Genomic DNA, 24933 nt, shown 5'->3' on the forward strand with positions numbered 1-24933 from the left:
ATCTGCCAAGCCTGAAGCTGCGGTTAGCGCCGGCAGATCTGAGTGAACTCGGTTCATCACGGTGTTCCTTCATTGCTACTTGTAATGCTCTTCTGGTCCACACTTATATTTAGACAGGCCTTCAAAACCCTTTAATCCATTCCAAGCTGCATCTATCCACACCACACCCTAGTGCTGCCTACTCCCCAATATTCGACCAACTGCTTATTACCTCCCACACCTTGACTCACAGAACAGTAAATCACCTATTGTATGATTTTTTGACTCCAAAGCAACCTTACCTATCAAAAACACCCTAGCTTAGGCAAAGCAGAATATAGCTTGCTATCAATACTCTATACAATATTATATCCCGTGGAAACTACACATGCTGTGGAACAATGTGATTAGTTTATCTTCTAAAAGGGGTGCCACAAATTGAAGACACTCTAGGCGCCTTGATAAACACATAGTATAGATTTGGTACTTGTCAAAATTCCCAGATTAAGGTCACTGACAACGGAAACTGCCTACAGCAAAGCAGTCGCTTCGCACTGCCCACCACAACAAACTGCCATATCATTCTATGGTTGCAACACAATCCCACTGTTTGATATCAATCCCAACAATAACCTTCACAATATCTTGTAGCCTCATACCAAGGAAACATAATATCCTAAATTCCATACTAATGCATATATATTCTATTAGATCATAACAATGACCATCATAACACACGAATGTGTAAGACTGGTGTCCCATACAGAAGTAACTTCCACATCAACTTTCTATACCTAATCAATGGCTGCCACACTATCCTATTACGTCACACTAATATTCTTTACAACACCATTGAATGGCACAAAATCATAACATAGCCTAAAATGTCCAAGAGCCAGGCAACATGCATATATTTGAGCTATGAACTTTCTGCATGGTCACCCCAGATTTTTGCCTTCTGTTGCAGAGCTCGTTTTTTGTTGGCCATAAAACTCTGTGCACTGTATCCCTTCTAACCAGTGGTAAAGTACATGTGTTTGCCTCTCTAGATGTGGTAAAATTGGCACACACATTTTTGGCACATTTAATTTACTTATAAGTCCCTAGCCTATGGTACTATATGTATCTAGGTCCTGCAAGTTAAATGTTACAGCACTCCTTGTGCTTCCCACTACACTAGCCCTATAAAACATGTTTCCATGCCACCTTTGTAGACTGTATGTGCAGTTGTAAACTCCCATTTTGACCTGCTAAAATAAACTTTTTGTCAGGCCTAAAACTCTCTATATAATTACTACATGTAAGTCCCTCCTAAGGCATGTCCTAAATGTCTACAGGGCAGGATGCATGGTACTTTAAAAGCAGAACCTGTATATGTAATGTTGTATATGCCCTGACAGTGAAAAATCCCCATAGTTGTTTTTTTATTGCAGCAAGGCTAGCTCTCCCATAGGAAAACGCTGGGTTATATTAGATCAACGCATAATGCACAACTTCAGTTTGGAACCAGCTAGAACCATAATTAAAAGGACTCACTTGATAGTAATTTAGAATCAAAATGAATAGCCAAGTTGGAATATATATAACTATTCTGAGAATGTCACTTTAAAAAAGTTGTCATTTCGCATCCTAAACCAAAAGGTATTTTCTCCCAATATCCACTGTCAATGAATAGCTCCCCTGGGGTGAGATGTGTATTGCTCTCAGAGAGTGAGACCGGGACCTGGTTATTGGAAAGGGTGTTCCTCTCCTAAGTAGGATCGCCTGTAGCTGTACCCGGCCCTGCCTGAGCTTCAAAGGGTAGCCTGAGGCTGTACCAGCCCCTTCCTGACTTTAAAAGGGTGCCTACCCTGTCACTGGCAGATGCAGCCCACACCGATGTCTGGCTTTTCTTTGAGTCCTCACCGGCTTTGCCCCTCAACTAATACTTCCAATTTCTTACATTACATCACAACACCCTTCAGAATCATACTGATGTTTCTCATGACATGTGACTTTATCTCATCGTAACATTTAACCACATAATCTAGACTATAACTTTCAATGGCATTTCACAAATCCCCAACATAACATCCTACAGTATCATATCAAGACCACCACAAACCTCTACTGTATCCCATTAATATCTGTACATCCTAGGGCATGATAATGTCTGTCACATTGTATTTAGCTGTACCATTTCGGTAGCTCCTCCATTGCGCAGATTAAATTACTGTGTAGGTTGGAACAGTTTCACAGATACAACACATACATTTCACACTACAGATTTCAAAATAAATCCAAAAGAAACTCAAACTCAATTTAACAAGGTTCAGTGTGAGACACTGAAACAAATATGGTCTGGATGAAAAGGTTATCCACAGACAGAAGTATACAATTACTGCAAAGGAGAACCTCTTGCAAGAGACAAGGAATGACCTTGGCAATTCAGTAGCCCAATTTACTTCTGTGAGGTTACAGAGTACTCCTAATAATATACTACATGTAAACTTACCATTAAATACAACAGACACCTTCAAGAATGGCTCTCCGCTGACACTTTCTCATTACTCAATGCATATTTGTCATCTAACAAAGTTAAAGTCAATGCTGGGTGATCTGGAACCTACAGGAACACTAAGAATCTCTCTTCAGGTTGAAATCTTGCAATTTTTTTCAAATTACTTATTACTAGTAGAGTTAAAGATCTCGTTTCATTTTTTCATTGAAAGGACAACTAATAGCATGCAGCTGAATGTTTGCTCTGATTATCAGAGCATGTCCAACCATCCGTCAACATCCTATTGCAGTGCATGAAAGTGAGTCCCTGCACCATAACATCATACCAATGTCCATCATTAAGGGCTACAGCATCAAACGGCAGTAAACATCAAACAATACACACATAATTCCATATCGTACCAATCCCAACTACACAAATCATACCTCAGAAATTGGCTTCTCAGTATAAAGATTTTAAATTCAGTCAATCATATCATGGATTCACCTATCGAGATACCTCAACCAAAACTCTATTCTGATGCCCATGCTGCTATCCATAAAGCTGAGCCAGTTGAAGTATTCGGACTCAATGAGCAAACTCTGTACATGAAAATGCCAGAGAATAATCTGCACAAATAGTTCCCATATACTAAAACATATTACATTAAAATCCAACTCCCAAAAAAGTGATTTCCCCATTAACTCTCCCAAACAAAATGTCCTGCTTCCTACTGACTGGACAAAGACATGGACAGCATTGGTCAGCATTACACAAAACATCAGGCATTTCCTCACTATAGCACAACTAAAGAACACAGTTCAAGCTATGGTCATCTCAACAACAAAACCACGCATTGCTGCCTTGCTTATCTCAGCAATCAAGAAATGTAATCACATTTCACTAGTTATGTCATCCCTGAACTGGCGTTTACATAATGTGTATTTGTAATACACTCTTGACTCAGAATGGGATCTTACATGTGTACTTGTACAGTGTTTGTTCATTTAGATGGGTATCTAAGTACTGAATGAGAGCGGTTTACTGTTACACAACTCATTTTATCAACCTCAAAAGGATGAAAGGCTGAGTGTTTGAAGCTGTGATCATGAGGTCAAACACAGGTCCTTGCAGTGGATGCAAGTTCACGGAGGACCGAAAGCCACTACAATTGGGCAACCCACCGTACCTAACAGACAAACTCACCAACTCTAATGCAAACAGAGCTCCCTCAACTTGAAATACATAGGTTCAAGGAAAGCTCCAACTTGCTGCGCTCCTAGTCAGGCAACATCCACAGCAGGTGCAAATCTCTCTCAGCAAAGATTTGCCTTACTTATTCCTCAAAAATAATTCATGGCAAGCAAAAAAGACCATCTACAATCTATCTGCCAAGGTTGATCAACAACATGACCCAAACCTATAAGGATTTCCTGAGCTTTTCTCAAAAAGATATTATGCTAATGATAGTGATATTAGAGAATCTAATTTATATTTAAATAGGGCACGCCAACATGCAGCCACAACATGTTCAGACTCCCCATTGCATATCACTAAAAATGCTACCTTTTAACACGAACTATACAGTAAATACTATTTTCTAGCATAAATTATTATGTGCTATGTTCCTCCCATTGATGCTATTTAGGTGCACTTTCTGTAACGCTCTTAGTAACCACGATGAGGGTCAAGATCCATCCGGCTATGCAAAAACAAATAAACGAAATACCACATCCTACCAGGTCCCGCCATCTTCCTATTGTATACCAATATCTCCCTCTGCAATCTATTGCTTCATACAAGCAACAGCATCCTAGTGTCATAAAGGCCACAACATTTGACTAGATCATACCAATGTATAAGCATCCTACTGTACACCAGAGTCGGCTCCCATCACCCAAAGACCGAGCAAGATTTTGCTGCATCACACCTGAAAAACCTGGCACAGCCTCAGAACAAGATCAACCAACATCTGCCACTTCATACCAATGCCTACTAGAACATAAAACGGTATCTTACTAATGCCTGACACAGGTCTTGCGGGACAGATTAAGGAGCATTATCTTTCCTGCAAGTGTTAACTGATCCTGAAGCTGGATGACCACAAAAGTTAGGCCCGCTTCAATTTTCACTCTGTATTGAGTGCCGACCGAGACTGACTGGATGACAGGGAACTGGCTAAATCCAATATTTCGATAAAACCGAGGTGATGGTCCTAGGTGGCTCGGCTGCTACCCAGTCCTCCGGATAATGGCTGTATTCTTTCATACTCGGCCTTGTGCCTCTTAAGAATGTTATAATTGCTGGGGTGGTGTTCAATGAACAACCCCTTATTCCAAAACACAGGTGATGAACCTCATCTTGTATGTTTCACATGAGGATTTTCTGTAAGGGCCTTCCTTTCTTACCAGATAGTACTCATTATGAAATGCATCATGCCAAGAGCACTGTATCATTTCACTAGATCACACAGCACGGATCATAACAATGTCTCAAATCAATGAAATATCTAACAAAATGTTCTACTTAACATTAAAATGCGAACTGCATCATTCTACTTGATCATGCAGTGGTCATCAAAACATTCTGACGGATCACACAAAAGTGGTCAAGACATCCTGCTGTACCATTCGATTACCTACAGTATCATGCAATACCCACTGCAACAGTCTACTGTAACCTAAGGTGTCAACATTCTGCTGCTTATCTCAAATTTGCCACAACATCCTACTGTATTGTACAACCTTCGCTGCAGTTACCTTCTTCATTGAATCTCATCGTACAACTACCTGCCGCTGCACGCAACCCGCCATAACAAAGATCACAATAAAACTCCCCTGTAGAGCATTTTCCAACACACCATTCCGACATATCATACAGCGTCCACCACAACACTTTATGTAACGTGCCAATGTTTTCTAACACTTTAATTCATCATATTAGGAGCCATGAAAGAGTGCTGACGTTATATTCCTAGGCTGCCACTATATTGTGCTATTTAAGAGCAATGCATTATCACTATTACTGCACTATCATACCAATTCCATGTAGTACATTTTTCTGTCATGCGAAGCTCACCAATACATCCTACTGGGTCTTACAATGTGCAACAGAACCTAACAAATTAAAAACGCCACTAAAAGGTCAACTATTAAGTGTTGGCGTCAGTATCTGGTTCTTCCACGATGCAACATTCACCCATGACGAGTTCATATCTTCCCATCAAACCAACCATGTATGCTAAATCATTCTGTTTATTCCTGGCACAAAAATCCTGCTATGTTCTACTTGCCCCTACATCATTCTCCTGCATGAAACCAGGGTGCATGCAACATTCACATATATCAGCATCCTACTGTACACACCTTCAATGTGCAATCAAGGCTCTCACCTCTCCAATGTTTCCTCTCCAAATCACTACGAACTGTGCTCCACTGCTACCTAGCCAAGTTTGAACACTCAAAATAAGAAAATACCCCTCCCTTCTCCCACAACTCGCTACTTTTTTATACCGGTCTCCACTGTGACCGCCGACTGTATCGTAATATGGCTACACGACAATAAACTGTAATATGTCAAGGTTTGGCCCATCATTCTATTCTACTACACAATGAGCACCAAGGACATCCTACAGCTGCAAGGCACCATGCACCATTCTTCTTTATGAAACAAAGGTCTGCAAAGCCAATCACATGAAGGTCTCCGAAAGATCCTAGTATTTTATATGAAGGAAACATAATACCCTAGCATTTCATATCAAGGTCACGTAATATCCCAGTATTGCCTATCAAGGCTGCACAATATCGAAGTATTACATATTCAGTCCACATAATATGCAAGCTCGCCCTATGGGTTCCTCTAAGGCGGCCAATAACAAGCCAAAGCATGTCCGGACTGGCACCCAAGGTACCTCAACACCCCGTTGTATCACATAAAGGCATCCTACAGAGTTAGTACATGGGCACACCACCGCATCAGACAAAACTGTGCCTTTGACATCCTAGCACGAGATAAGCATCGTGATCTTCACCTCGGCCTCGTCATGCCAGGCAACACTTTCTTACTACTTCTTGTCCTGTCAGCGCGTGCCACCCTGCACTGCCGGCGTACCACCCCACCGCGCTATTCCAAATAATGTTCTAGTATCTAGTCCATGCGCGGCACATTCAGACAATGATTAAAATGCAAGTTGTCACTTCCCAACTGGCACGAGTCTAGCAGTGCTGACGACGAGGGCGCCTCGAGCGGGAGCGCGCGGAGTCCAGCCTGGCACCATCTGCTCGTGTCCTGGGCAGCACGTGCAGCTCCACCCTGGAGGCCATGTCGCTGCATGTCAAGTGTCTGCGAGGCTAAGCACACTTGGGAGACTGACATGAGCAGGGCATCTGTGCTGAACGCGGAGCCCGAATACAATGGCCTCATTTAGAATGTGACTAGAGAGCCAGAAAATGTGACCTTTGCAGAGGGGGAGGTAAAGTGCTGCACGGGGGAAGCGCGGACACAAAGGGCAGTGAATGTCAGTAATGCACGACTCGGAGATGGAGAAGTGGTTTTGATGACACAACAAACACTTATTTAGCTCTTGGGATCACCAGAATTGTTTCCATGAGGGCCCTCGCACTCGGAATATCAGACGAGCTGCACTGCTGTTTATAGTGCTCTCACAAACACATAACTGAAACCCACCACAGGGGGAAGAGTTGCATTAGTGTCTGTAGTGCTCTCACAAACACATAACTGAAACCCACCACAGGGGGAAGAGTTGCATTAGTGTCTGTAGTGCTCTCACAATCACATAACTGAAACCCACCACAGGGGAAAGAGTTGCATTAGTGTCTGCGGTGCTCTCACAAACACATAACTGAAACCCACCACGGACTTACCACAGGGTAAAGAGTTGCATTATTGTCTGTAGTGCTCTCACAATCACATAACTGAAACCCACCACAGGGGAAAGAGTTGCATTAGTGTCTGCAGTGCTCTCACAATCACATAACTGAAATCCACCACAGGGGAAAGAGTTGCATTAGTGTCTGCGGTGCTCTCACAAACACATAACTGAAACCCACCACGGACTTACCACAGGGTAAAGAGTTGCATTAGTGCCTGTAGTGCTCTCACAATCACATAACTGAAACCCACCACAGGGGAAAGAGTTGCATTAGTGTCTGTAGTGCTCACAATCACATAACTGAAACCCACCACAGGGGAAAGAGTTGCATTAGTGTCTGTAGTGCTCTCACAATCACATAACTGAAACCCACCACTGGGGAAAGAGTTGCATTAGTGTCTGTAGTGCTCTCACAATCACATAACTGAAACCCACCACAGGGGAAAAAGTTGCATTAGTGTCTGTAGTGCTCTCACACTCACATAACTGAAACCCACTACAGGGGGAAGAGTTGCATTAGTATCTGCAGTGCTCTCACAATCACATAACTGAAACCCACTACAGGGGGAAGAGTTGCATTAGTATCTGCAGTGCCGTCACACTCACATAACTGAAACCCACCACGGACTTACCACAGGGTAAAGAGTTGCATTATTGTCTGTAGTGCTCTCACAATCACATAACTGAAACCCACCACAGGGGAAAGAGTTGCATTAGTGTCTGCAGTGCTCTCACAATCACATAACTGAAACCCGCCACAGGGGAAAGAGTTGCATTAGTGCCTGTAGTGCTCTCACAATCACATAACTGAAACCCACCACAGGGGAAAGAGTTGCATTAGTGTCTGTAGTGCTCACAATCACATAACTGAAACCCACCACAGGGGAAAGAGTTGCATTAGTGTCTGTAGTGCTCTCACAATCACATAACTGAAACCCACCACAGGGGAAAAAGTTGCATTAGTGTCTGTAGTGCTCTCACAAGCGCATAACTGAAACCCGCCACAGGGGAAAGAGTTGCATTAGTGTCTGCAGTGCTCTCACAATCACATAACTGAAACCCACCACAGGGAAAAAAGTTGCATTAGTGTCTGTAGTGCTCTCACAAGCGCATAACTGAAACCCGCCACAGGGGAAAGAGTTGCATTAGTGTCTGCGGTGCTCTCACAACCACATAACTGAAACCCACCACAGGGGAAAAAGTTGCATTAGTGTCTGTAGTGCTCTCACAATCAAATAACTGAAAGCCACCACAGGGGAAAGAGTTGGATTAGTGTCTGTACTGCTCACACAATCAGATAACCGAAACCCACCACAGGGGAAATAGTTGCATTAGTGTCTGTAGTGCTCTCACAATCACATAACTGAAACCCACTACAGACTCACTCACCACAGGGGAAAGAGTTGCATTGGTGTCTGTAGTGCTCTCACAATCACATAACTGAAACCCACCACAGGGGAAAGAGTTGCATTAGTGTGTCTGTACTGCTCTCACAACCACATAACAAACCCACTACAGACTCACTCACCACAGGGGAAAGAGTTGCATTAGTGTCTGTAGTGCTCTCACAATCACATAACTGAAACCCACCACAGACTCACCACAGGGGAAAGAGTTGCATTAATGTCTGTAGTGCTCTCACAATGAAATAACTGAAACCCACCACTGGGGAAAGAGTTGCATTAGTGTCTGTAGTGCTCTCACAATCACATAACTGAAACCCACCACAGGGGAAAGAGTTGCATTAGTGTCTGTAGTGCTCTCACAATCACATAACTGAAACCCACTACAGACTCACTCACCACAGGGGAAAGAGTTGCATTAGTGTCTGTAGTGCTCTAATAATCACATAACAAACCCACCACAGGGGAAAGAGTTGCATTGGTGTCTGCAGTGCTCTCACAATCACATAACTGAAACCCGCCACAGGGGAAAGAGTTGCATTAGTGTCTGCAGTGCTCTCACAATCACATAACTGAAACCCACCACAGAGGAAAGAGTTGCATTAGTGTCTGTAGTGCTCTCACAATCACATAACTGAAACCCACTACAGACTCACTCACCACAGGGGAAAGAGTTGCATTAGTGTCTGTAGTGCTCTAACAATCACATAAGAAACCCACCACAGGGGAAAGGGTTGCATTAGTGTCTGTAGTGCTCTCACAATCACATAACTGAAACCCACCACAGGGGGAAGAGTTGCATTAGTGTCTGTAGTGCTCTCACAATCACATAACTGAAACCAGCCACAGGGGAAAGAGTTGCATTAGTGTCTGTAGTGCTCTCACACTCACATAGCTGAAACCCACCACAGGGGAAAGAGTTGCATTAGTGTCTGCAGTGCTCTCACAATCACATAACTGAAACCCGCCACAGGGGAAAGAGTTGCATTAGTGTCTGCAGTGCTCTCACAATCACATAATTGAAACCCGCCACAGGGGAAAGAGTTGCATTAGTGTCTGCGGTGCTCTCACAATCACATTACTGAATCCCGCCACAGGGGAAAGAGTTGCATTAGTGTCTGCAGTGCTCTCACAATCACATAACTGAAACCCGCCACAGGGCAAAGAGTTGCATTAGTGTCTGCAGTGCTCTCACAATCACATAACTGAAACCCACCACAGGGGAAAGAGTTGCATTAGTGTCTGTAGTGCTCTCACAATCACATAACTGACAGGGGAAAGAGTTGCATTAGTGTATGTAGTGCTCTAACAATCACATAAGAAACCCACCACAGGGGAAAGGGTTGCATTAGTGTCTGTAGTGCTCTCACAATCACATAACTGAAACCCACCACAGGGGGAAGAGTTGCATTAGTGTCTGTAGTGCTCTCACAATCACATAACTGAAACCAGCCACAGGGGAAAGAGTTGCATTAGTGTCTGTAGTGCTCTCACAATCACATAGCTGAAACCCACCACAGGGGAAATAGTTGCATTAGTGTCTGTAGTGCTCTCACAATCACATCACCGAAACCCACCACAGGGGAAAGAGTTGCATTAGTGTCTGTAGTGCTCTCACAATCACATAACTGAAATCCACCACAGACTCACTCACCACAGGGGGAAGAGTTACATTAGTGTCTGCAGTGCTCTCACAATCACATAACTGAAACCCACCACGGACTTACCACAGGGTAAAGAGTTGCATTATTGTCTGTAGTGCTCTCACACTCACATAACTGAAATCCACCACAGACTCACTCACCACAGGGGAAAGAGTTACATTAGTGTCTGCAGTGCTCTCACAATCACATAACTGAAACCCACTACGGACTCACCACAGGGGAAAGAGTTGCATTAATGCCTGTAGTGCTCTCACAATGACATAACTGAAACCCACCACTGGGGAAAGAGTTGCATTAGTGTCTGTAGTGCTCTCACAATCACATAACTGAAACCCACCACTGGGGAAAGAGTTGCATTAGTGTCTGTAGTGCTCTCACAATCACATAACTGAAACCCACCACTGGGGAAAGAGTTGCATTAGTGTCTGTAGTGCTCTCACAATCACATAACTGAAACCCACCACTGGGGAAAGAGTTGCATTAGTGTCTGTAGTGTTCTCACAATCACATAACTGAAACCCACCACGGGGGAAAGAGTTGCATTAGTGTCTGTAGTGTTCTCACAATCACATAACTGAAACCCACAACAGGGGAAAGAGTTGCATTAGAGTCTGTAGTGCTCTCACAATCACATAACTGAAACCCACCACTGGGGAAAGAGTTGCATTAGTGTCTGTAGTGCTCTCAATGACGTTGCTGAAACCCATCAAAGACTGAGCAGTACGAGGGTGAGATGCACTACTGCATCAGGTGCTCGCACAATCACCAACCGGAGGACCTTCCCAGACTAAGCAGGTTAAAAGCGAGCTGCACTACTGTCTGTGGTGCTGCCATTATCGCCTAACTGAAACCCCCTGTGCACAGGTGAGCAGCACTAGTGCCTCAAGAGTTCTTACAATCACATAGCTGAAACTCACCACAGTGAAGCCAAACTGCACTAATGTCTGCGGTACTCTCACAATCACTTTACTACAAGCTAGTGAAGGCGAGTGCACTACAGCCTGTGGGGCTTTCCCAATCACATAACTGAAACCCACCATATGCTCACCACAGCGGTGACGTGCTGCACTAGCGTCTGTTGTGCTTTCACAGTTACAAAACTGAAACCCACAAGAGACGAGCGCAGTGAACGCGAGCAGTAATTACAAAGTTGAGGAACTTTCAGACAAAGAAGGTTGAAAGCGAGCTGCACTACTGCTTGTGGTGCTCTCACACTCATAACTGAAACCCACCACAGCCACTATAAAATTACCACCGTGAATACGATCTGGCCTAGTGTCCGAGGTGCTCTCACAATCACATTGCTGAAATCCACAAGAGACTGAGCGTAGTGGATGGCACTGCCGCCTGTGGGACTCTCACTATGACAAAACAGCCCCTTCACACAAAGCACAGTGAAAGCGAGTTATCGGTAGTGTGTAGTTCTCTCACAATCTCACAACTGAGGCCAATCACACACACAGTACAGTGAAGATGGACTACACTTGTGTCGGCGTTAGTGTATGTGGTGCTCCCATTGTCACACGACTGAACCTCAGAGACAGACAACAGTGAGTGTGAGCTGGGCTAAAATCACAGCCTCAAGTGACCACGCTTTCACATAAATGAGACCAGACACAGCACAGTAAACACAAGTAGTACTATGGTTTTGAGATTATCAGAATTATAAAACTGATTCACAGCATTGTGAAAGTGAGCGGGCAACTGCCTATTGTATTTTCATGATCATATACTGAGGTCCATCACACACACACAGCACAGTGAAATGAGCAGTACCACTACTGCTGTTGTCTGTGGAGCTCTCACAATCGCATAACTGAGGCCCATCACACAGACCCCATAACCATCAGTCAGACCATCACAGACAGGGTACACTGAATGAGAGGTGCACTACTCTTTGTGCTATTGTAACACTCATCACCTGCACAGGCACCTTCGTAAACATTCAACCTCAGTAACAGCTACATTATCACAGGCAGAGCACTAGAAAAGCAAGCTGCACTATTGTCTGGATCATTCTTACAGCCACGGTCACTGGAGCCTATGAAAAGAGTGCACAGTGAAGGTGACTTATATAGTACACAATGAAAGCAAGCAGATCGAAAATCTATGGTGCCCTTGACATAATTGAAGGACTCCTTGCAGATTATGCAGTCAAGACCAGCTGTAGTAATATTTGTATAGTCCCTCACAATCGCCAGAATTAGGCTACATCTCAAACGAACACACACACCTACATGGCGCTTGCTTCCACTAGCCAGAATCCCTTGTCTTTTCTTTCTATCCACTATCCTCCTTATCAAACACCTTAAGACTGCTTAGTTGCGGATTTACATGCGATGCAGAATCTAGTGCCTCTATTCTTGATCATGTAATCGCATTTTCCTATGCCGCTTCTCTCATTGTTCTGCTCATCCTATTGTGTAACGCAGTTTCCTGTTCCCTCAGCACCTTCCTTTCTGCTCCTGCCCTCTTCACTACCTTCTTTCTCCCCGTTTATCTCTTCCTCTTCCTGTCACACTTCCTTCCCATTCCACTTGCTGCCCATCGTGGTTAGCCTTTCTAAATACCCCTTACAGTAGACTGGCATGTGCACCCTTTGCCCAGAGACACATGGACGATTGCAGATGATTTCGAGTTACTACAGACTCGAAATCCCACAGCTGGTGGCCCTTAGCACTTTATGCTGGAATTCATCTACATTTCATTTATAGCGGGGATCCTAAAGAAATTAACACGGTGATATGCGAGAGACCGAAGGATTATTATAAGGGAGAGAAGAGTTTCAGCATGGTCACCACAATGAATAGACTGGCACAGGCTGTAGAACATCGGACTCACACGAACTGCATGTCACAAACCCCTACTATTTTACACCCAGGATCAGCACAACAGCCACATCTAGTTCTCAGCACTGTCGAATGCTATCTGTCGGGACGTCTACACACACCAGAGAGGAGGGGGGGTGGGGGGGAATAACAACAAAGCTAGCCAGCCGAAGCCACTCAACTGCATCTTCCCTTGGCGGGATCTGTAAATTCAGCCAGAGAGCAGGAACTCTCCATTAAACTCAGTAGATAACCAACTTAATCCATGGAGCTTCCTTCTCCTAATCTGGACAGCTGATCCCAAAACGTGGATAACGCACCATCAATCAATGGTCGATCCTGATTCAGGTTATTAATAAACCTCGATCCGTTAGAATATTGTCGAGCACCAGAACTGGGAGAGTGCATGTCAGGCCTAGCAGAGATCAGATCCATATTCAGTGTACCAGTCCCACTTTGCATAACAGACAGGTGAGTGCCCGCTAGCCCAGTTGAGCGGCAGGGCCAGGTAAGTAGGCACTGCCAAGACGAATCAAGAACAAACATTTGGAAGAGAAGGATAATGACTCGTGTTCAACAGCAGGTGGAGCAGCAGATCGTGCCACACACCACAGCTACAGTTAAAGACAGTATAATATAGCAAACGTACCTGTGAAACAAGGAACACGTCCAAGGTAGGCCGAAGACAACCTAGCGAATACAAGGCAAATTATCGCTGAACGCGTCAAACGAGCTTGAGCTGCAGGCTGCCTAAAGATAAGAAGGATCAAGTGAAGACTAAAAATACAGATTACAAGATAAACCCACAAGCACACAAGGCCCAGAGTAAAAAGCGATAGCGATACACAATAGACAAAGTTAAAACCTGCTAGTAAAGTGTTACTTTGAAAAGAACACTTCTGCTAATCCTGTGGCCTTGGATAATCAGGCTAAGATTAACAACATCCATATTTTGAATTTATGAAAAAAATCTCCACTTTATTTCTAATCCTAACTCAGGAAAGGCTCGGAAAGAAACCGCAAGGAAATGATGTACTCGTTCAACCTAGTAGGCAGTAGCAAAGCCCGAGGCCCTTCAACGTGTGCACGAGCCACCACAAGAAGACACTTCCGCGGATCACATGCGGTTTCAAACACACAACAGAGCCGGTGCAAATCTTTTCCAAGGCACAGGAAAGTTTTAGTACTAAATGTCAGGCCTAGTTAACCAGAGTGAGTAATTACCAGGTCCTCTGGGCTCTCTAGATGAGAGAACCCCGAGGATCCATGGGAATTGGCACTCAAGGTACACAGTCTGCAAAGCAAAGTGGTGTCACGCAAGTGTTCTTGCTACTAAGGGAGAAAAGAACAAGCGTTCAAGACTCAATAGAGGGCGAGTGGGAGGTGCCTGGGTACACACAACTATCCCATTAACAAATATTGGTCCCAGGCTTGAACAAGGAACTAGTATTTTACTATTTGACCTGTTCTGCAGCATTCAGTCAGCACCACCTAGCAAGGTTATGCTCCTCTGAAGAGCTTCAATGATAATGAAATCCATGTCAACTGATCAACTAAGTGAAAACTGATCTGTGGTACTGAAACAAGAATATCGAATTCAAAATTCATACAGATTTACTGCTCATAGAAGACCAAAATAAAGTGTGTACCGTCTATATCGACCACATTACTATGGGGTTAAATATTGGCACATGTCTGCAAAAAGTTCTATGGTCCACTATAATCTGTGCTTATAACAACGTATTAATGTCCAGCTAGGGCTGTCTGTACACAACACTTAAAAATAACTCACAGCCTCTAATTTACAGGATAAACAGGATCAGATCCAAAGGAATGTACACAAATCACGATACCATGCGCAATACTTAATAATATACAGTAGGGTACAAAGGATCTCTAATCTGGCAAAGAGAACGCCTCTTCAGGAGTAGTAAGCGCTATATAAATGCAAATCAATAACACAATGGACAAGAGTTAAATGTTTTCAAACAGATCTAATGATAGTGAAGCGTTATTATTTTTGAAGCTCGAACACGACTGGAATGGAAAGTCACGGAAACAAAGCATGCCGTTTGAATACAGTATTAGGAGGTTAGCAAACAGCTAATGTTTGCAGAGCTATCCAAATACAGATGCTGCAAAAGGGAGGTTCGCGCCCTTTCCTGCCAGTAGTGGACTTTTTGCATCTTTTTCATTGTATTAAATGGTGCTTACAAACGTAAATGTACGTGAACACTTAAAACAGCAGGAAGAAAACACAACAGTATCAACAGTTCAAGAGTTCCTGCAAAGTAAAGGGACTGTATCTCAGTGTTCATGCCTGCCGACCTTAGAGTGCATAGACCAACAACCCAGGAGCATGGACATGGCGGTCCAAGCTGCACATACTCGGTTTCAGACGGCGAGGCCAACAGGTATTTACTCCCTCAGGGGTCACCCAATGGGAGCCACCTTCAGTATGTGGGGACCTTAAGGATTATGATTACTTCCTATTGCTGCCAAAAATGAAATATTCAGAATGAACTTCTGCTGACTAAGCAAAAACATGGTTGAGATGCCAGTGGCACTTAATGTCAGGGCCTTCTGACCTAATATGAACGCAGGGCACGATCATGCATTCAGGTGCACACACAAAAGCAGAGAGAGGGGTGGAGAATCTACAATCACAGTCTTGGAACATCCTCAAGAGGAGAAGAAATAATCTGGCACACAATGGGATAGGCGCTTGCAACTAGGTGCACTCCTACGAAGAGAGGATGCAAAGACACACACTGATTTAAGACTAGAAACATCTTCAGGAGAGAAGGTGACACAAGGACACACCCATGGGACTGTAGCCTGGGATTCTTGCCTAGATCCAAAACTTTCAGGAGAGGAGGTGCTACATAGACACACACACAGGGTGTGGGAGCCTGGGATTCTTGCCTAGATACACATCTCCAGGAGAGGAGGTGACACAAAGACACACACATGGGCCTGAAGCCTGAGATTTCTGCCTAGGTACATATTCTCACAAAAAGAACAATGGATGGACAGAATGCAGAACAATGTCATACATTCACCCAGTACAGAGATCTGGGTCTTAATCCATCGTTGTTTTGCTCCCCATGCCATTCCAGTTTGAACCCAGCCATATGCAAATCAGTCTTGACCCTGCTCCCTATGGGAACAGTCAAGCCCGAACTGCAAAGCCAGGTTCTCTCTGGACTGGAAACAAGCATCCTAGGACCGGTTTCGGGGCTTCATCCCTCATCAGCCAGGCTAGCTTGACTTCAGTGGCATGGAGAGCACAGGTCTCACGTCTGGGCCTATCCGTCCCACTCGGGGTGACAAATGCAAAAAGAACAATTAATGTACAGAATGCAGAACAATGTCATACATTTAGCCATAAGTGTGCCGGTATGCCCAGACGTGTTTCCCAGGCTCACTCTGCCACTGGATTCAAGCTAGCCAGGCTGATGAAGGGTGATGCCCCGAAACCAGCCCTAGGATGCTTGTTTCCAGTCCAGGGAGGACCAGGCTTGGCAGTTCGGGCTGGACTATTCCCATGAGGCACTGGGTCAAGACTGATTTACATTTGGCTGGGTCTATACTGTGGTGGTATGGTGAGCAAAAGAACGATGGATTTAACCCGGATATCTTGAAATGGGGTGAATTTTTTATTTGCTCTGCATTACGTCCAGTATCTGTGTGTCTTTTGTTTTTTTAGGTACATATTCTCAGCAGCAGATGAGCTACAAAGACACACATAAGGTGTGGGAGTCTGGATTGATACCTGCGTACACATCTTCAGGTGAGGAGGTAATAGACTCGGTGGGAGACAGAGTCCTGCCTAGCCACACATTTTCAGGAAAAGATGATCAACAAAGACACACGGGATGGGAGCCTCTGATTCGTGCCCATTTACAGACCTTGAGGAGATACACAGTCACACTAAGTGGGTAGAAGTGTTGAGATTCCTGCCTAGATACACATCTTCAGGAGAGGAGATACAGACACACACAGGGGGTGGGAGACTGTGCTGCCCGCCTACCTTCATGTCTCAGGAGTAGAGAAGATACAAAGACACATGTGGTGGAAACCTGCAATTCCTGCCTAGGTACAAATTCTCAGAAGCAGGAGAAAATAAGGCGGCAAACAAGGGATGGGTGCACGGGATGTCTGCGAATGTACATATCCTTAGGATAGAACGTGATAGACACACACAGGGAGTGGAAACCTGGGACTCCTGCCTAGGCTCATATCCTCCGCAGAGGAGATGTTGCTCAGACACACACATGGAGTGGAAACCTGGGATTCCTGCTTAAGAGCAGAGGCGATGCACACACAGTCACGTAACGGTGAAGGCTGCAATGTGTGCCTATGTATATATCCTCCTTCCCCGGCAGCGAATGAGGTGAACCCATACACGAGGGCGGGGGAGCGTGCAGTCCCTGCCTAGGGCCACAAACTCAGAAGCAGAAGAGATTCAAGGACACATACTAGGGAGGGCACAAACAAGTCCTACCTACGGAGTGATGCACAGACACACTGCGGCGGGACTGACACACGCATAGGGCGGGGATGACATACACAAACATAGCGCGACAAGCTCACTTGAAAAATATTTAAAACAAAACACGAGCAGTGAGAAATCTGCACTAGCGGAAACGGGTACAAAAAACGTGCGCTATACATAAGGAGGGTTTTAAAACCTATGAACTACAGGATATGGAACAGAACAGGCACACGTGGAATGAGATGTGATTTTGGCCCAGGTTCAGATGGGAGGGTATATCCAGGTCTGCTCTTTGAAGATATGCACTGGAGTCTGGCGGGTATGTGATGAAACAGGCGGATTTACCCACAAGTTAACCTTACTGAGAGAAGCACGTCATTAACAGTACAACTAAAGATCCCGACTATAATCTGAACATTGCCTCGCAGGATCACAAGAGCGGATGTGCAGGCCGAAGCCCGTGAACACGTGGCCGGACATGGGGCAGAAGACAGGAAAGAGCAGATATACAGAGACAGATGCAAAAAAAAAAAAAAAAAACAGGCCGGAGGAAGAGGAGCAGATGCAATGTGGCAGGGCTGAGCAGGAGGCCGACAGATGCACCGGAGGCCGGGCTACAGGCACCCAGGTCAGGGCAGAAACAATCGTGCACACGAGAGCACAATGCGATGGGGGCTACATAGACACTTAAGAGGGGGTTAGATACACGCACTAAGGAGGCACGTGCCCTAACCGTGCACGAGGGTATATAAACACGCATGGTTGTGGACGGCTACCCAAGAACAGCCCATGTTGCCCACACACTGGGGACGCACGTAAGATAGAAATTAGATACATACAATGAAGCTAGAAGCAGCACATACGAGATACATTAAGAAGCAGAGAACTCCTCCTTGCGTGTTGGAGATACAGGGACGAAGTTCGTGTGCAGATATTTGCCGAAAGGAGAGACGGCCCCAACTGAAGCACAGAGAGAAAGTAGACACTAAGACACACAACACAGGGTATACACGTGCATACATGCACACACAAAGAGCTGCACACTCTTCCCATGCACAGGATATACTGAGGTGCATATGAAAAGGTTCCGTGTATTGACACTATGCACCTCAGAAAGAGAATGACGGTCCAGCGCATGAAGTCAAAATGCCAGCAACTACTGACCTCGAGGCAACCCTCGAGACTAACAGGCATTCCAAGGACGACGTCCAATGTGGGCATACAAATCACCCGAGGCACCACCACCTCGTGTAAAGCAGCTGCCCACAGAGACCCCCTCCTCCCCGCCTTCACACACAACCACAGCCCCTGCAGACGCACGGGTGTGCGCTACAAACAAGCCAGTTCTTTCCCGAGGTAGCATACGGCTCATATAGCGTGATGCTATCTCAGATATGGCGGATAAATCACCCTCATGTAATCCCAAGCCTTTGTTCCCAATGACAGCACGCTGCTTACAAAACACAAGTCGCTTCCAGAGGGGGCACTGACAGCTCGAGGGAGACGGCCACAGCTCGGACCTCAGCCGGGCTCTGCTGCTGAGCACCAGTCGGAACGAAGACCAGGCTCCCGAGCAGTGGAGACGGAGGCGTCCCCGCCTCTGAGAGGTGGTAGGAACGCAAACCGGGCTGCTGAGCAGCAGGGCCGGGGGCGGCAGCCAGAGAGGCAACAGGCCGGCCTTCGCTGTTGAGAGGTAGTCGGAAAGAAAAGGCTGCTGAGCAGCAGGGACTGGGAGCGCCCGCCTCTGCTGCGGAGCAGTAGTCGGAAAGGGAACAGGCTGCTGAGCAGTAGAGACGGGGGCGCGCCGGCCTCTGCTGCTGAGCCGTAGCCAGAGAGGCAACAGGCCGGCCTTGGTTGCTGAGCTGTAGTCGGAAAGGGAAGGCCGCTGAGCAGTAGAGAGGGGGACACGCCGGCCTCTGCTGCTGAGCGGGACCCAAGAGGCAACAGGCTGGCCTCTGCTGCGGGTCAGTAGAGATGGCTTCTGCTAAGATTCTGTGCCCGACATCTAAGCTGGGACCAGGCCAGTCTGTGCTGCTGAGAAGAGACGTTTTAAGGCATGGGCAAAGTGGTCTCTGGGCTGGCCCAGGGCCCCAGCCTTTCAGGGGGCCCCCCTGACAGAGCCAGCTATCTTCTGCATAGAGTCTTGTCCTGATGCCCTTTAATAATTTTTAAACAGATTGTTATAAATAGCATTTTCCTATCATTTATTTTTAATGAATGAGAGTCTATTACAGACATTTTGCAGACAAAATGTGTTTGTTTCATGTAACATCCATATAAAAAGTTTCTTTTAGCTCAATAAAGGACCTCACCTATAATAAATGAGAGGGTGTGACCGATTATTTGCGGTAATATTAGTGAGCTGCTGCTGCTGTGTTACAATAATGAAAACACACATCACTATCCCTGAATATCTGATGTACACACATTTAGAATGTGACCAAAGAGGGCCTGAAGGAGCTGAAACTTGATCATAAAATCTAAGCTGTTCCGAACAGGGGCCCCCAACATACATTTGGCCCAGGACCCACAAAATACTTAAAATGTCCCGGCTGCTGAGCACTCGGTTATTGTGGGTCGTGACTGAATTTTCCAATCTGTCTCTACTGAACAATCATTGAACCTAGCGGGCAAGGCCTCCCTTTTTTCTGTATGCATTATTGATGTGGCCCAGCCTTGTTCACCTGTATATGGGCCCAACCCCATTTCATCTTTGGCAGATGGGAAAAGGCCAGCCCCTGCTCCTGAGCAGGTGCTGAGATAGGAAAAAGCCGGGCTCTGCCGCTGAGTGGTAGCCAGAGAGATGTCACGCTAGCCTTTGCTGCTTCGCAGTAGACCTCGGAACAGACTGGCGTGTTGCACTGAGGGGGAGTTAAAGATGGCTTCTGCTGCTGAGCAGTGCACAGAGATGGGAACAAACCAGTCTGCATGCGAGCGGTCACTAACTCTATTAAAGCATAGTACGTGTGGGTCTATTAATTCTGTTGCGTGGTAACCAACCCTTCTTTCAGTTTCAACGAGAGAGGGGGGAGGGGCATAACAGCAAGTGGCAGGTAACAACCTTCTAGTTGTAAAGCGAACTGTTCTGACACTGTCGTCAGGCAGTCCAACATATACAGCATGAATTGGACCGGCCATAGAAAGTTAGACAATCTCTCGATTACAGAGAACGGATGCGTCATTTTTTTGCTGTGCATGGCAGTAGGAAGTGTTCAGGCAGGGGCCTGTTTTTCAGTGGAAACCAGTTCTTTTTGATTATTATTTTAAAACAGTACGGCACCGAAGCAAATGTTGAAGCGTTCACCAAGCACAGGACTTCAGAGCATGGTCCGTACCTGCTCCACTGCCTTCCTCGGCGGGCTTTACATGCTCTTCTGCAGGGAGGGCACCTACGAACTTAGAAGGTGCACAGGGCCTGCACCTGCCCAAACATAGTCCGCACTGCTGTTCTGCAGTAACAGCTCCTAGGTTTTCGGAAAGGGTGTGGCAGTCCCCCCCTGTTGGGAGGCAACAACCCTCGCGTTCGTGTCTGCATCTAGTATTAGATTGTAAGGAACCCACCATTTCACGCAGCAGAAGTCTGAACTCCACACTCTCGGACACTTGATATTACGTGGGAAACGACCGCCCAAACAGATCTGTGTGGGAGTGCCTTTGTTCACTGTTCAGGTGAAGCCGGCCTGAGGAAGTGGGCATGTGCCTGGTGTTCAGTGATGGGTAGCAATCCCACCGTCCTGATCGGGTCTGAACCTGTTGAGTATATATTGACCTGAATCTGCTGCTAAGTGGTCGGCAGCACTTCCTCTTGTACGGGTCTGTGAATTGTATTCAGTGACCATTAGCAGGACTGCATACTGACCCGAGACTGACCCGAGGCAGACGCGGATATTCGAAACTGGGTTTGTGCTGAGTGCTAATCAGCTGGGGCACACACTGGTCTGTGTCTAATCGTCAGGCGTAGGTAGCAGTTCTACTCTATATGGGTCTGTAATATTGGTCAGGCGTAGGTAGCAGTCCTACTCTGTATGGGTCTGTGTTGAGTGGTAATCAGCTGGGACATACACTGACCTAGGTCTGTGCGGATTGCTAATTGGCAGAGGCCCACACTGGCCTGTGTCCAATGCTCAGGGGTAGTTAGCAGTCCTATTGTATATGGGTCTGTGTTGAGTGGTAATCAGCAGGGGGCACAGTGGTCTTGGTCTATTGGTCAGGCGTAGTTTAGCAATACTGCTGTATATGGGTCTGTGCTGAGTGGTAATTGCAGGGGCACACAATGGTCTGTGTCTAATGCTCAGGGGTAATTAGCAGTCCTACTGTATATGGGTCTGTGCTGGGTGGTAATCGGCAGGGGCACACACTGGTCTGTGTCTAATGCTCAGGGGTAATTAGCAGTCCTACTGTATATGGGTCTGTGCTGGTTGGTAATCGGCGGGGGCACACACTGGTCTGTGTCTAATGCTCAGGGGTAATTAGCAGTCCTACTGTATATGGGTCTGTGCTGGGTGGTAATCGGCAGGGGCACACACTGGTCTGTGTCTAATGCTCAGGTGTAATTAGCAGTCCGACTGTATATGGGTCTGTGCTGGGTGGTAATCGGCAGGGGCACACACTGGTCTGTGTCTAATGCTCAGGGGTAATTAGCAGTCCTACTGTATATGGGTCTGTGCTGGGTGGTAATCGGCAGGGGCACACACTGGTCTGTGTCTAATGCTCAGGGGTAATTAGCAGTTCTACTGTATATGGGTCTGTGCTGGGTGGTAATCGGCAGGGGCACACACTGGTCTGTGTCTAATGCTCAGGGGTAATTAGCAGTCCTACTGTATATGGGTCTGTGCTGGGTGGTAATCGGCAGGGGCACACACTGGTCTGTGTATAATGCTCAGGGGTAATTAGCAGTCCTACTGTATATGGGTCTGTGCTGGGTGGTAATCGGCAGGGGCACACACTGGCCTGTGTCTAATGCTCAGGGGTAATTAGCAGTCCTACTGTATATGGGTCTGTGCTGGGTGGTAATCGGCAGGGGCACACACTGGCCTGTGTCTAATGCTCAGGGGTAGTTAGCAGTCCTATTGTATACGGGTCTGCGCTGAGTGGTAATCAGCAGGGGCACGCACTGGTCTGTGTCTAATGCTCAGGGGTAATTAGCAGTACTACTTTATATGGGTCTGTGCTGGGTGGTAATTGGCAGGGGCACACACTGGTCTGTGTCTAATGCTCAGGGGTAACTAGCAGTACTACTTTATATGGGTCTGTGCTGGGTGGTAATCGGCAGGGGCACACACTGGTCAGTGTCTAATGCTCAGGGGTAAATGGCAGTCCTACTGTTTATGGGTCTGTGCTGGGTGGTAATCGGCAGGGGCACACACTGGTCTGTGTCTAATGCTCAGGGGTAATTAGCAGTACTACTTTATATGGGTCTGTGCTGGGTGGTAATCGGCAGGGGCACACACTGGTCTGTGTCTAATGCTCAGGGGTAATTAGCAGTCCTACTGTTTATGGGTCTGTGCTGGGTGGTAATCGGCAGGGGCACACACTGGTCTGTGTCTAATGCTCAGGGGTAATTAGCAGTCCTACTGTTTATGGGTCTATGCTGGGTGGTAATCAGCAGGGGCACACACTGGTCTGTGTCTAATGCTCAGGGGTAATTAGCAGTCCTACTGTTTATGGGTCTATGCTGGGTGGTAATCGGCAGGGGCACGCACTGGTCTGTGTCTAATAGGCAGACGTAGGTAGCAATCCTGCTGTACTACGGTCCGTGTTCAGAGGCTTTCTGCAGGAGCATATAATGGCCTGTGTCTAATGGTCAAGGATTGGTGGCTGACCCCCGCTGTATTTGGGTCTGTGTTGAATGGTAACCAGCAAGAGCATATACATACTTGTGCCAGACGAAAAGGGGTACTTAGCAACCCTTCTGGATTGGACTCTGGATTGAATGGTAACCTCCCAGAGTACATTCTAACTTGTGTCTAACGTTCAGGGGTAGTAAACAACCCTTCTGCATTTGCGACTGACTGCCAATAGACACAGATTATCCTGACCCTCGTCTAACGTCCAGGGGTAGTTCGCAGCCCTTCTGTATTTGGGATTGGGCTGACTGGCAATCAGCAAGAGTATACACTGATTTGTGTCCGCCCATAGGGCCTGTGTTGAGTGGTAATCCGCGTAGCCACACTGACCCGTGCCTAACACCCAGGGGTACTTTAGGGCCCATCAGTGCTTGGACCTGTGTTGAGTGGCACTCCGCATAGGTTACACTCACCTGTGTGTGTATCGTTCAGCGGTAGGTAGCCATCCCCTGGCTTGAGGCTGCCTCTTTTGTTCAGATGTTTATCCAGCCCTTCCGTATCCGCAGATAGGCGGAGTGCAGGTTTTAAGCGCCTCAAGGATTCCTGCACGAATTCATTTCCTGCCGCATGGGTTTCATTTCCAGAGCGCGGGTCCTCTCCGTCCGGTTTCCCGAGCTGTTGCCACCCGAGTCCGCTGGGCCTCCCGGCGCAAATAACCTTCAGAGGGGCCTGCCCAGCCCGGGAGCAGGAGGAAAAGGCGCCGATCTGTGCGTATCCCGGAGGGCTGCCCCGTCACAACTCCGCGCACACCCTCGGCCCGGCAGCCAGCGATGCTCCCTCGCCACGATCCGGACAAGAGAAATCCCACGGAGAGGCGAACGCTGGAGGATCGTGCAGCCCGGGAGAGACCAGGAGAACAGGCGCGGACCAGGACCAATCCGAGCCCACAGGATGTCAGGCGAAGCCCCTTACCAGCGGGGCACGGCTCCGCCACCGACCGCCGGGGGTGGGCCTGCAGTGCTCTCAATCGGGTCACCGGGGCTAGCACAGTCGGCCGCACAGAGAGGTAGGCGCTTTCCGGACACGCTCATGCAATGGCAGCCCCTGTCGGAGCGCAGCTGCTGCCGGGGAAGGCGGTGCTTGAATCACGCCCTGTCCCTCCCCCACGGCCGCGCTCGCCGGGAGCTGCTCCGGGCGCTCCTGCAGCAGCGCAGGACGTGCAGCCGAGATTATTTAAATTTCATGTAGTCGGGAGGAGGTGCAGCAGCAGCAGTGCTGCAGTACAGACTGCTCTGCTTCAGCTGCCCTCCCCCACGAAAGCTGTCAGGGATCGGGGAAGGCGTGAGCGGCGATGGCAGAGCATGCACAAGGAATCAGAAATGGATAATTTAAAATGCATTTACCA

At 46.8% G+C, this 24933-nt stretch overlaps 1 protein-coding gene across 4 annotated transcripts in view; it reads right to left on the reverse strand.

Moving 5' to 3' along the window:
* MYO9A (myosin IXA) overlaps positions 1 to 24685 on the reverse strand; it is a 1257959-nt gene extending 1233274 nt beyond the window's left edge. For 3 of the 4 annotated variants that reach the window (XM_078685018.1, XM_078685017.1, XM_078685015.1), the window contains exon 1: positions 24002 to 24685. The gene's annotated coding sequence lies outside the window, so the exon portion shown is untranslated. Of the gene's footprint in view, positions 1 to 23965 lie in introns of all 4 variants that reach the window. The other variant, XM_078685016.1, reaches the window with a different exon arrangement.
* Between the last annotated feature and the right edge of the window lie 248 nt (positions 24686 to 24933).

The sequence above is a fragment of the Lissotriton helveticus genome, chromosome 3_2 (genome assembly GCF_964261635.1).
Source record: "Lissotriton helveticus chromosome 3_2, aLisHel1.1, whole genome shotgun sequence".
Taxonomy (NCBI): Eukaryota; Metazoa; Chordata; class Amphibia; order Caudata; family Salamandridae; genus Lissotriton; species Lissotriton helveticus.